The sequence below is a fragment of the Heteronotia binoei genome, chromosome 1 (assembly GCF_032191835.1).
Source record: "Heteronotia binoei isolate CCM8104 ecotype False Entrance Well chromosome 1, APGP_CSIRO_Hbin_v1, whole genome shotgun sequence".
In the NCBI taxonomy this organism is placed as follows: Eukaryota; Metazoa; Chordata; class Lepidosauria; order Squamata; family Gekkonidae; genus Heteronotia; species Heteronotia binoei.
In genome coordinates, this window is record NC_083223.1 from 126,551,347 (window position 1) to 126,563,556 (window position 12,210).

The 12,210-nt window shown below is 44.0% G+C and overlaps 1 protein-coding gene across 1 annotated transcript in view; it reads right to left on the bottom strand.

Moving 5' to 3' along the window:
- HIVEP2 (HIVEP zinc finger 2) overlaps positions 1 to 10,682 on the bottom strand; it is a 249,602-nt gene extending 238,920 nt beyond the window's left edge. Inside the window, exon 1 of the mRNA XM_060240370.1 lies at positions 10,476 to 10,682. The gene's annotated coding sequence lies outside the window, so the exon portion shown is untranslated. The remainder of the gene's footprint in view (positions 1 to 10,475) is intronic.
- Between the last annotated feature and the right edge of the window lie 1,528 nt (positions 10,683 to 12,210).

The window sequence follows — 12,210 nt, forward strand, 5'->3', positions numbered from 1 at the left end:
GCAATACTTTCAAATTGGTTAAAAGACTTATCATGCTTTATTTTGACAATCCTTACAATATTCAACATTACTTTTAAAAATCTCCATAGTGTAGAAGGAAAGGTCTGCAAGAAAAGCAGTTTTCCTAATGTCCTCTATATCGCATTTTTGGCAGAGGCTCAACTTGAACCAGGCATTTCCTGCTCCACAGCCAGTCTTCTTAGCCATCACATGATTCACTTCATATATTCAAGCAACTTCTGCATCAGCAGCCTTCTAGACCAGAAGGTGCAAGTGATGCTCTGTATTCTTGGTGCTTGAGAGGGGCAACAATGTGAGGGCTTCTAGTGTCCTGGCACCACTGATGGACCTCCTGATGGCACCTGGGTTTTTTGGCCACTGTGTGACAGTGTTGGACTGGATGGGCCATTGGCCTGATCCAACATGGCTTCTCTTATGTTCTTATGTGCATGAGCATCATTTCACACACATCACCATTGGTAGAGCATAACCCAAAGGACTTGTGTCTGCCAAGCATAATAAAGAAGCCTCCAGATACAATAGTTTTTAAAGAACACATTCCTGTTAAGTTCTAGCCTCCAGACCTTATGTTTATTACTTTATGCTCTTCCTACCCTGCCCACCCCCCCCCCCGCAGCCTACAGTCCCAGACCTATAAGTCATCCTTGCCTACCTATTTTCCTCCTGACCACATCTCTTCCCAACTCTGGTTTCTTCATGTAGTCTGGTCACAGTCCAGCTTTCTCATTGGCTCCTTTGCTCTTCATTTCTGTCTTCACCAACCACTGCCTGAGCTCTTGCTTTTTAACCACTCTCCTAAATACTTTACTCACCTCTCTGTTGACTGGCATCTCAAGATCCCTGACCTTCCTCTACAGCACACAGCCCTCCTCTTCTCCTAAATGTCAAAAGGTATCTTCAAAATCTTAGCCTCTTCTTGTATCATATAAATATTCAGAAACATCGAGGTGCATCTTGAATTTTATGGTTAAAATGTGTGGACTGATATTATTGTATATTGTTTTTAATATTCTATGTGGTTTTAACTGTTGTTAGCCACCCTGAACCCATTAGAGGAGGGCGGGATATAAATTTGATAAAATAAATAAATATCATTTCCATATCTCCTCTGCCCTTCTTCAAGATCCACACTCCAGCTGCGTTCAGACTTCTGTTCCCCATTCCTACTCTGTACCCTTCCTTTAGTCTCCTTTCCTCTAGCTCTCTGTTCCTTAGCTTCATGTCCCCGTGCACTCTTCCCAGTCTTCACCCTGCACCTATATGAGGATTTAAATCCATTCAAACTGGCAGAATTCTCTCTTTCACTGAAACTCGACTGCAAACAGTTTTTCCCCCCAAGAAACTAAAAATTCCAGACAACTGCACTAGCTCTACCAATGGGTTCCAAAAGATTCACTGGCACAAGTGTAACATACTGCACACATTCCAAGTAAAGGAGCAGCTCCCTTGAGCCCGAGAATTAGCACAGGGAAGCTACTTTAAATGATTTCATGTAGTAGCTGCCATCTTGTTCATCTGCAGCAGCTCACTGCCAGGCAAGCTACAAGGCATTCCTAAGCATCACCATACCTTCTAAAGTCCATTGACTTCAATGTACTTAGAATGGTGTAACTCTGTTTAGGATTGCACCACTGAACACAGTTCCACCTTCCAAATTTCCCAGCCAATCTTGGATCCCTTGGAGTGTATGTAAATTCCTAGAGTTTCCAACTAATGTGAAGCCACAGATCCTCTAGCGGAGGGGGGAGGGAGGTTGTGACAGGAGGATTATAAAATGAGGAAAAGAAAATACTAGGTATCCTGTTAGTCTGTCTTAGGTATGTAGTAGGTTAGGGATGAGTGAGAGGATGAAGGGAAATCCTGAGGCATCAACTAACCTTATCTTCAGGAGCTGGGGCAATGAAGAATGGAGAAATGTAGAGACAAATAGAAACTGCCCATGCTTCCTGTATCCTTATCAGCATGGTGAAGGCAGTACTGAAAGGTTCAGAGATCCCAGTGTTTCATGCACATTTTCCAGATAAAAATCACTCCATCTCTCTCTCCGGGAGAACAGTCTGTTAGTTCTATAACACTGGGTGTGGGTGTAACATTGTAACGATTCTCTTTTATAATGTTTTAACGGTCAACAAAAATAAGCTGCTTAACCCTTCTACAGAAGAGACAATAACTTATTGCTGTGTTGTTAAAGTAAGGGGTCTGAGTGAGACCAAAAAAAAGGGAGGGAGAAGTCCTGAAACTTGCGCAGTAACATCATCATAGTATCCAGCCTTCTTAATATCGACATTTAGCTTTGTTGACTACTTGTCAATGTACATTTATTGTATACTAGCCAGCCATTGAGGGTGGTGATAGGTGTAGTGGAGGGGTGTCAAACATACAGCCCAGGGGCTGGAAGCAGCCCATCCAGAGCTCTTATCTGGTCCACAAGCAACTAGTGTGAGAAGGGAAAGGTGGGAGGCTGTTCATGGGCAAGCATGCAAACATGGTGAGTCATGTATGCTTGCAGCTGTCAAGAAATAGAAAGGAAATTGCTAGGAAGCACAACTTTGAGGCTGAAATAAAATAGTGGGGGGAAATGGCAGTGAAGGCAGAAAAGAGGAAGCATGGCGTTTTCCCCCCCTCCCACCTCCTCCAACCACAAGTCAGAGAGCATTGACAAAGCCGCTATATGAGGAGGGCAAAGCAGCACAGCCAGCACTGCCACTGCCACAAATGTGACTGCAAGGGGGCTGGGCAAGACCAGAGTCTCTGCTGTGCACAGTGGGTAGGACTAAAAAGCATTTGTTCTAGCCAAGGTTATCCTATGTAAGTGTGAATGGTTGAGCCAGCCTATCTTGTGGTCATTGTAGCATATCAATGAATCCAGAGGAGATTAAATAAGTAGCAACATATGGTTTGGGGGGATGGGTGGGGGGGAGGAAATTGCTTGGAGAACTAGCCCACCATCAGACCGAAGTGCTACACTGAAGTTTTTGTATCATTATAGACTAAGAGAAACTTACAGAGAGATGTTGCAACTATTATTTTTTGCCGAAAATTTGTACATTTTGAGAATACATTTTGTTACTATTAATTCATTAATACACCATTATTTTGTATATTTGGGATTTTGCAGTCATATTTGTTGTTTTGCTTTTGGCTTGTATGTTTAGCACAGTGCCCCTTTAATTGCACTGTTGCTAACCGCTATGCACAAGAAGGCAATGCAAACCGCCCCTGCTCAGCTCTTGTCTTGAAAATTGCATGTGGGGTCACTTTAATTGGTTGCAACTTGGCAGCACTTAACTATTAGCATTCTAAACCTAGTTATAATGTAGAAGACATAATTGATTAAAAGAAACATTAAAAGATTTTAAAATCCATTTTAAAGTTTATTTTATCTTTTCTAAAGAAACAGGATTCTTTAATGAATCACTTCTGCATGGTGCTACAAGTCTACTAAAACACAGAGAAGGTAATACCTAATTACTTTTTCTACATCTTTGCATTCGGGGCTTTTTTTTTTTTAGCATGAACGCACAGGAACACAGCTCCAGCTGGCTTGGTGGCAGAGGGTAGCCTAATATGCAAATGAGTTCCTGCTGGGCTTTTTCTACAAAAAAAGCCTCATTTGCAATGATAAATTTATTTTCCCCACAACTGCTGTCAATGACTCTGGAAAAACTGCAGCAAAATGCTGGTCCATTGATCCTTGCAGAGATGCCATTTGCATTCTTGCTAACTATAAATTAAACAGATGCATCTGGTCCTACACATAGCAGTTGCAGTTCTTCAATTATAACAGAGGATTATCTTCAGGGTCCAAGACCACAGTTTATTCTGATATATGGACAACCTTAATATTGATTTAAAGCTATCACAATACCGTTTCTCCCCTCCTCCACAAAGAAGGCTTCGTTAGTATACCAGCATATCATTTATGCAATGATCCAGTGACAAACATTTAGACACATGCTTCATTACTCAGCAAGGCCAAAAATGAATGCATATGTTTCTGTTTTGTATTCCTAGCAACAAAGGTGGTAAACAGATCACACACATATGAGAAAATACAGCAATCTGAAAATTCTTTAAGGGCATTTTTTGGCATTGTTCTATAAATTAATTATGAAAATATTTGGCTATTTGTACTAATAGTGAAAAAAAGAATACATGTGGCACTTTAGCCACTTTCATAAGTGAAACCAGTAGCTAACTCAAGGGTGTCAGATATGTGACCAAGAGACCAAATCAGGCCCCCAAGCAACTGACTGTCAGCTGCTTCCTTCTTCCTCTCTCTTGCTTCTTCTGCATAACAGCTTGCTTTGCCAGACTTGCCCAACTGCACAGGAGCTACAGAGCAAAACCTCTATTTTCCCTATTGGCTGAGGCTCCTCCCTTGGGGAGGAAGGGGGGAGGCAGAGCTTACTTTGCCAGGCTCCCTCAATCACACAGCAGAGCTACTGAGACAAGCCTCTCTTCTTTCTATTGGCTGAGGCTCCTCCCCCTCCTGGTCCCATGGGGAAGGAAGGAACTAGAGTTTCCTTTGCTCAGTTCCCTGGATCCCATGGGAGAAATACAAAGAAAGCACCTTTAAGACCAACAAGTGCTAATGTTTTAAACATATTTTATTTTAAGGTGTTTTTTTAAAAAAAACCAAATTAATTATGTTTGTCTATGTCCTTTATAAAGTTTATATCTCGGCTATCTAATTCTAAATAGATACACACATGGCCCGGTCTGATATGGCCCAGCCCGACAAGGTCTCATTTATGTCAGATCCGTCCCTCATAACAAATGAGTTTGACACCCCTGAGCTAACTATTTAGCAAATGACTGTCAATCAATACTCCTTTCACCCAATCCTGAGTCTCCCTGACCAAGCACTTCCCTAACCATGTCACACCCTTCCTCACCAACACTACACATCCTCCCCCACCACAGACTCCATGGTTCGTCCACCAGTAGTCCTTTCTCACAGGTCCCCCTTGCCTCTCTGAGTTCATAATTTGCACAATCATCCACATAAAGAAATTAAACTTAGATATTTAAATTTAACCAATTTTAAGATGCCTGCCACCTGCACTTTTCTTAATCAGTGCTATATTTTTTTTAAGTCCCATAATTGAATGGGGCATCTTAATGTCTTCAGGGGTTTATCCAATTTGAACCAGTAACCTTACTTTCTGTATCCTCAGGTCCCAAATTCCTTAGGCCACTCTTAAGTCTGCCTCCCTTCTTTAAAACTTGCTGCCATCGCCCTCACTTCCTGTCCTTTAGTTTCACACCTTCAATTCACGTTCCAACTTCACAACTTTCAGTCTGCCTGCCTGCCCATAACACAGCTCCAGTTTCCATATTGTATCAACAGCACACCCAGTCCCTTCCTGATCCAAGGCCATTGTGCGGTTTTTGTTAACTGAATTGGCTGTTTGTTTTCCTCACTGAAGCTGCTCTGTTTAGTAAGAGTCAACAGTTGAGCTTTCCTCTACAGAAGTTAGAATGTTAGTGAACACTCTGTGAAATTGCTATAGCTCTGAATTAGGTTATGAGGACAAGGGAGTTTTTAAAGCTAGGTATCTCTGAACAACAATCATTTCAGCTGAAAGGCCAAATACTACCATAGTCTTCCCCAGTCACTTCAGTACAGGAGGCCAAGCAGCTTACCAACTATTTTGCATGAGAAAGGGTTAAGGAAGCAACTCTTTGTTTTTGCATGCTATTTGCTTCCTCAGAACATGATGTGAACCCATGTGCCCCTAGACTATGTTCAAGAATGAGCTCAGCCTGTTGCGTTATCTCAACCTAATCCTGCCTCTGAGACAGTCAACACAATGCAGCTAGAGGGTTGGATGCATCAACACACACACACATCCCTGATTTAAATTGCCACTCAGCTACAAAATATCCCTGTGCAAGCCAATATGTCTCAGTTGAGAGCTCCCATAATGCTAAAATACTATACTGAACTACAGAAAAGAGGAGATGTAATGCAGATACAAAAGAAAAATACTTTATTCCTTTTCTAAGAAGTAAAATAAGATGACTGGCTTCTCCTTTATAGAAACACCCCTCCCACTAATAAGTAATAGCTGGTGCATAATTGTGCTGGCCAAAACAGTTGCTATATTCCCCAGAGACTTATAGGATGCCCTAAAAGAACCGCACACAGAAAGAGAACAGCTTCCACAGGCAAAGTGGTCAGGATCAGGCCTCATGTCAACACTAAGATAGATGTCAGATCCACTGAGATTCTGCCTCAGTCTCACAGTCTCACAGAACTGGACTCTTCAGGGTACGAACAGGATAAACTAGGAAGGGCTTGATCTAGGGAGACTTAAAAAAAAACAACCTGTCCATAATTATGTATGCCTGAACACATCCATGCAATGTAGGGATGGTTATTATAGCAAAGTATGAAAACCTCTATAGTAGCAAAATCTGTCACACTCATTCTGTCGTTTCATACCCTTAGAAGCTCAAGTATTCACAGATCTTGAGCAGCAGAAGATACTTGCTTTTTTAATGCAAGGGCTAAAAGAACTGAGACTAATTTTGCAGGAGTAAACTTAGGATGTCACACTCATTCTGTTGAATTATGAATATGATTCGCAACTTCCCCTATCATTTTTTGAAGGTTATCAGTTATGTCAAGATCAATTGTTATCTTGTTTTGGGTTGTATCAACATTGCTTTTAGACAAATGAAACAGAGCAAGCTTCTGTTTTGTAGCTTTAAAATACGTCAGTAAATAGATAACACTTTATAAGAAATACTACATATTAATAATCGTGTCATATTTCAGACTTCAGCCAAAGTATCATCACAGAAGCTTAACTGTTAATATATACCTGCCTCATACACACTATATCTATACATTTTTCTACATATCCCTTGTAAAAAAAGGTTCATCATCACATTTTAAAAAACAAGCATACAAGTTGGAGGTTGTAACTGAATTAGAGGTGTGAGAACCAATGTGGTGTAGTGGATGGGGAACCCAGGTTTAAATACCCACACTGCCATGAAACCACACTCGGTAACCTTGGGCCAGACACATATTCTGAGCCTAACCTAGGCAGGCTCGTATTTAGGATTTTTTTCTGGAGGGGGCACTGGGGGACATTAACTAATTAGCAAAACATAAGCAATAGGAGAGGGGGTCACGGAACAAGGAGAAGGTATGTCTGGCAGATTTGGGAGGGGGCGCTGCAGCCCCCCACCTTGTTACAGCCCTGCCTAGCAGGGTTGTTGTGAAGATAAAATAAAGGAGAATTATATAAGCCACTGGGGCTGTCTCTTGGGGAGAAATGCAAGGTATAAATGGAGCAAAGACATAAATAATCAGAAGCAGTATTACAGAACCTCATTTGCATAAGAACACTTTTTAATTGATCTGAAGAACTGATAAAGATCATCTATAGAAGATCACTTATAGGTAATAAAGATCATCTATAGGGTATTTGGGCCTGCAAGTCTGAATTGTTCAGGCTTTTTTAACAACTAAGGGAAGGCACCTACCATCTCGCAGCATCAACAGCCTAACCCAGGGGTGTCAAACATGCAGCCCAGGGGCTGAATCAGGTCCCCGAGCAACTGGTTGTCATCTGCTTTCTTCTCTCACACACATTTCCTTCTGCATTATGACCTGCTTTGCCAGGCTTGCTCAATTGCACAGGAGTTACAGAGCAAAACGTCTATTTTCTCCATTCGTTGAGGCTCCTGCCTTGGAGATGAAGGCGGGGGGTGGGGAGGCAGAGCTTGTCTTACCAGGCTCTCTCAATCGCACAGCAGAGCTACTGAGCCAAGCCTTGGGGAAGGAAGGAAAGAACCAGAGCTTTCTTTGCCCAATTCCCTGGGTCCCATGGGAGAAATACAAGCACTTTTAAGACGAGCATGTGCTAATGTTTTAAGCATGTTTTATTTAAAGGTTTTTTTAAAAAAATCTTTGTTTGTGTTTTATATAAAGTTTCCATCTCTGCTACCTAATCTTAAACAGGAACACACATGGCCCAGCTTGATGTGGCCCAGCCTGACAAGGTCTCATTTATGTTAGATCTGGCCCTCATAACAAATGAGTTTGACACCCCTGGCTAACCAATACCAGCATATGGATTGTCAGAATGCTAAATAATAACTAGAAACACCAATGGACATAGCGCTAAATAATTAGTAACATCAACATACATCTGAGATCTTCTGCTGATTGTAAATTATGTAATTATGTAACTTGATATGTCATTTTTAATTTGTTGTTAGCTGCTCTAAGGCCGCCAAGGGAGGGCAGGGGATATATATATATATATATATATATATATATATATATATATATATATATATATATATATATATATATATATATATATATATATATGATTAAATAAATAAATAAAATACAGAAGCCTAAGCAAATTTCTAGATGCTTCTGAAAGTTTTTTTTTCAAGTTTGCCTTCAGTGTTCTTATGGAAGATATTTTATTTTAATTGCCACTTTCGAAATTATAGCCTGAAACACAAGGTGAAAACTCTAGCAACATCAATAACAAAATTCCCATGAGTTTTAACGAGTACAAACTTTTTTTCTCCAATAGGTGATCTTTGGACAAATACATTTCCAGGTAAAGGCATCAGATCTTGTGAATCTTTGCATAGACATTAATTTGTTTAACTTGAAACAGAAACACTGCCAACATTCTCAGCTGTGTTCCCCCCGCCCCTACTTTGCAAGCTGATTCATATAGTTCAGCATACTGAAGTCCTAACTCCACTGAAGCCAATTGAATATTGTAAGCTACAACACAGGCATATTGAATTTTGTAAACATCACTCTTGCTCTGAACATACTGTTGACTGCCACACATACACCTACTGGAAATTCTAACAGCAAAATAAGAGTGTTTATAATTTAATTATATGTTTATTCGACTTAATTCATTAATACCTCACCTTTCTCCCCAGCGGGGGAACCAAAGCATTTTGCATTATTCGCCTCTCCTTTTTATCCTCAGAACACTGTGAGGCAGGTTACTTTGAGAGAGTGTAACTGGCCCAAGGTCACCTAACTACCTTCCATGGTATAAGTGGGGAACAGAACCTGGGTTTTCCAGATCCTAGTCCAGCACTTCAACTACTACACCATGCTGGCTCTGATAATAAAGGCCTAATAAAGATACTGAGGGAAATAATCACCTTATTCAATGACACTTTTTAAAAGACACTGTTTAAATGCTAAAAACTGTGCTTTCAATTTTTTTAGAAACATAATTATGACACAGAAGTCTTGTGTTTTTATTCAAGAGAACAAGCACAAATTTAAAAGAGATAAACAAGAAGCTTCCTGTGGCATAAGTGATCAGGGTCTTCCCCATGTACTATCAGTTCTTAAACTAGGCCTGTTAGATCTGTATCAAACTTTTTTTGTATTTTCTTTCTTAAAGAACTACAGTAAACAGAAGGTACTGTCCCTTCCCAGCACTATGTATAATTCACATTAGTTATTTTCCATGGAAAGCCCAATAATATTTATTATGGCACAAAGGTTATTTTTAAAAAGTGCAGAAGCCCCTTAGAAGCCTGAAAATTGCATAAATGTTCTTCAAAAGAATAAATGTGGAGCACTGTGGTCCAGACTAAACCAGGGATTTCCTTTTCCAATGTTAATTTCCCATCGGTAATAAATTCAAAAGGAAAACGACAAGACCCGACTGTATGCCTTCCTTCCTCCTTCAGTTCCCTAAAGGACAGGCAACACTTTACGGCCCCTTCTCCCCCCCCCGCCCCCACTTTCCACTTCAGCGTAGATGTCTGAAGAATCAGGATACCATGTCGAGCAAGCATGGATGTGTGCGCGTTACATAATCATATACAAACATCCATATGCACACCTATTATATAAGAAATATATTTTTCTCTGCAATGAAATGGCATCTGGGGAAAAGAGAAAAGGCGACTTCGTCCTCAATCCGACAAATGTGCAAAAGGGCAGGGGGGGGGGGAGAGGGAGAGAGAGAGGAGCACATCTGCTTTCGCAGCGGCAGCAGCAGGCAGAGCCCCTTGTTAACCCCCTTCCTGTGGCTTTTACACGTCATGGAACATTCCCGGAACGGGCCAACGTTCCACCCACTTCAGGGAACAGACATAAAGGCGCAACACACAAGATCTCCTTCTCCAGAGCCTGCCCGGCCTCCTGCCCCCTCCCCCGCGCCGCACAGCTGCCGCCGCCGCCGCCACCGCGAGCTTCCTCCCCAGCCCCCGCCAGGGGCTCCCACATGCCACCTCCGCCCCACAGCCGCAAAGCAGGAGCGCAGCCAGTTCCGGCGGCTGCCAAGTCACCCCCGAGCCCTTGGAGCCGCTGACTGAAATTCCTTCCGACAGCAACCCCCCGCGCCGCCCTCCGACGCAGCCCCTCCACCGAGGCTGGAGCGTGTGTGTGTGTGTGTGCGTGTCCTCCCCTTCACCTCCCCGCCAGCTACCTTGGAAATGGGCAGAGTGAAGGCGCTCAGCCGACGAGGAGCAGCAGCAGCCCGGCCGCGTCCCCTCCTCAGAGCTCTCTCCTCTTCCTCCGCCTCCTCATCTGCTTATTAGTAACCATGCACATACTTCTTCCCCACAGGAGGAGATTACGCAAGGCAGCCCGCTCCTAATCTGCATACACTTACATGCTGGGTATTCCCCACATTCCCTAGCACTAGGCCACTAACAAAGACCTTCCCCTCTGCACAAAACCCCGGGGGGGGGGGAATGCTGGAGGGGAAGGGAGAAGGAGGCGGTTCCTAACTAAGATTGCCAGATCTGAACTTGCATCTACACAAAGCCAACGCTCGCTACCCTGGAACTGAGGTGGCGTCTCTCTTCCACAGCAGGTTCCAGAGCTCGGGTGTCTCCGCAGTAGGGACTTCCATTGCTCAACGCACGCTGCATCAGAGCGTCTGGAAAGGGGAGCTTGCGGCAAAGCCTGGCCTCAGCACCCGCCGCGAAAAAACAGGTTGAAAACTGAAGCGTGTATTTCTCTCCCCCGCCCCCCCCCATCCGGAACCGCAGTCTCTCGGGGGGGGGGGGGTCGAACGGGACGGGGGCTAGTTCTTGGAGTCCACCCATCAATCACTCACCCCTGACCACTCCCTTTTCAGCCCACCGCCAAACCCCTTCGCCTTGCCCAAGTGTTGCCCCCCCCCCCACCCCAATGCGCCAGGTACGTGGACGCGCTATCTGATCACACACAGCACCCATCCAAAAAAGCACTCCGCTTATGAACCTGCCTTTTCCTACCACCCGGCAACAATCATAGCCAGTCCCATCGCAACGATCCAGACCACCTCGGAGGGCTGTCAGCAGGGAAGGGAGGACAGACGACAAGGAGAGCGGGGGAGAGGGAGGCATCTCTGCAGCAGGAGCTCACCTGGGAGTCACCGCGAAGGAAAGCCCTTTAACTGGCGCCCTTGTTGTTGTTGACGGGACCGTGTGTGTGCTCTTGCGACTCCCCTACTAAGCCTGGCTTTGTAGTGAGGTGTCTTGCAGCACTGCTTTATATAGAGACAGATACAGATATTCCAGCAGCCAAAGGACGTCTGATTCGAGTGCTTCTTTGCAGATCGATCATTCCTCTCGCTTGGCTCCTTCTCTCGCTCTTTTTCCCCCCTCCTCGTTTTCCTTCTCTCGCTTCGATTTTTTTAAAAAAAAAACATTTACACATAATATATAATAGAAAGGACAGGCCCGAGAAGCCGCCGTTGGGTGGTTGTTGGGGTTTTCTCCCCCCTCCCCCTTCCCCTTTCTGGATGATAGGAGCCTCTGATCTGCAGACAGACTGGGTTATTCCTGGCACCACTTCCCAGAACAGAAGTTACAAGGGGAGAGCGAGCAAGGGGAGAGCTCAGCCAGTGATGTCATCGGATCCCCCAGCGCGTCCCAGGGAGGGCGGGAGGGAGAGAAGGAGGCGAAACCAGAAGATCCAGTTCTACGGAGCAATGGGCTCTCTATCTCATGTGTGTGTTTGACAGACGGAGCGTGTACGCGAAGTGCATCGCGAGGGGGGGGGGGAGGAAGGGGGCGGAGCTTCGAGCCTCTCTCGTCGGCCAGAGGAGATCTCGCTTCCTTTTCCCTCCCCCTACGAAGGGAACTCCCAGGAGAGCCGGTCTCAACTTGCCTTGCGAAAGTTGTGCGTCTTCCCAGCTTGAGAATTTCCTTTAAGGACGTGGGTGGGATCCT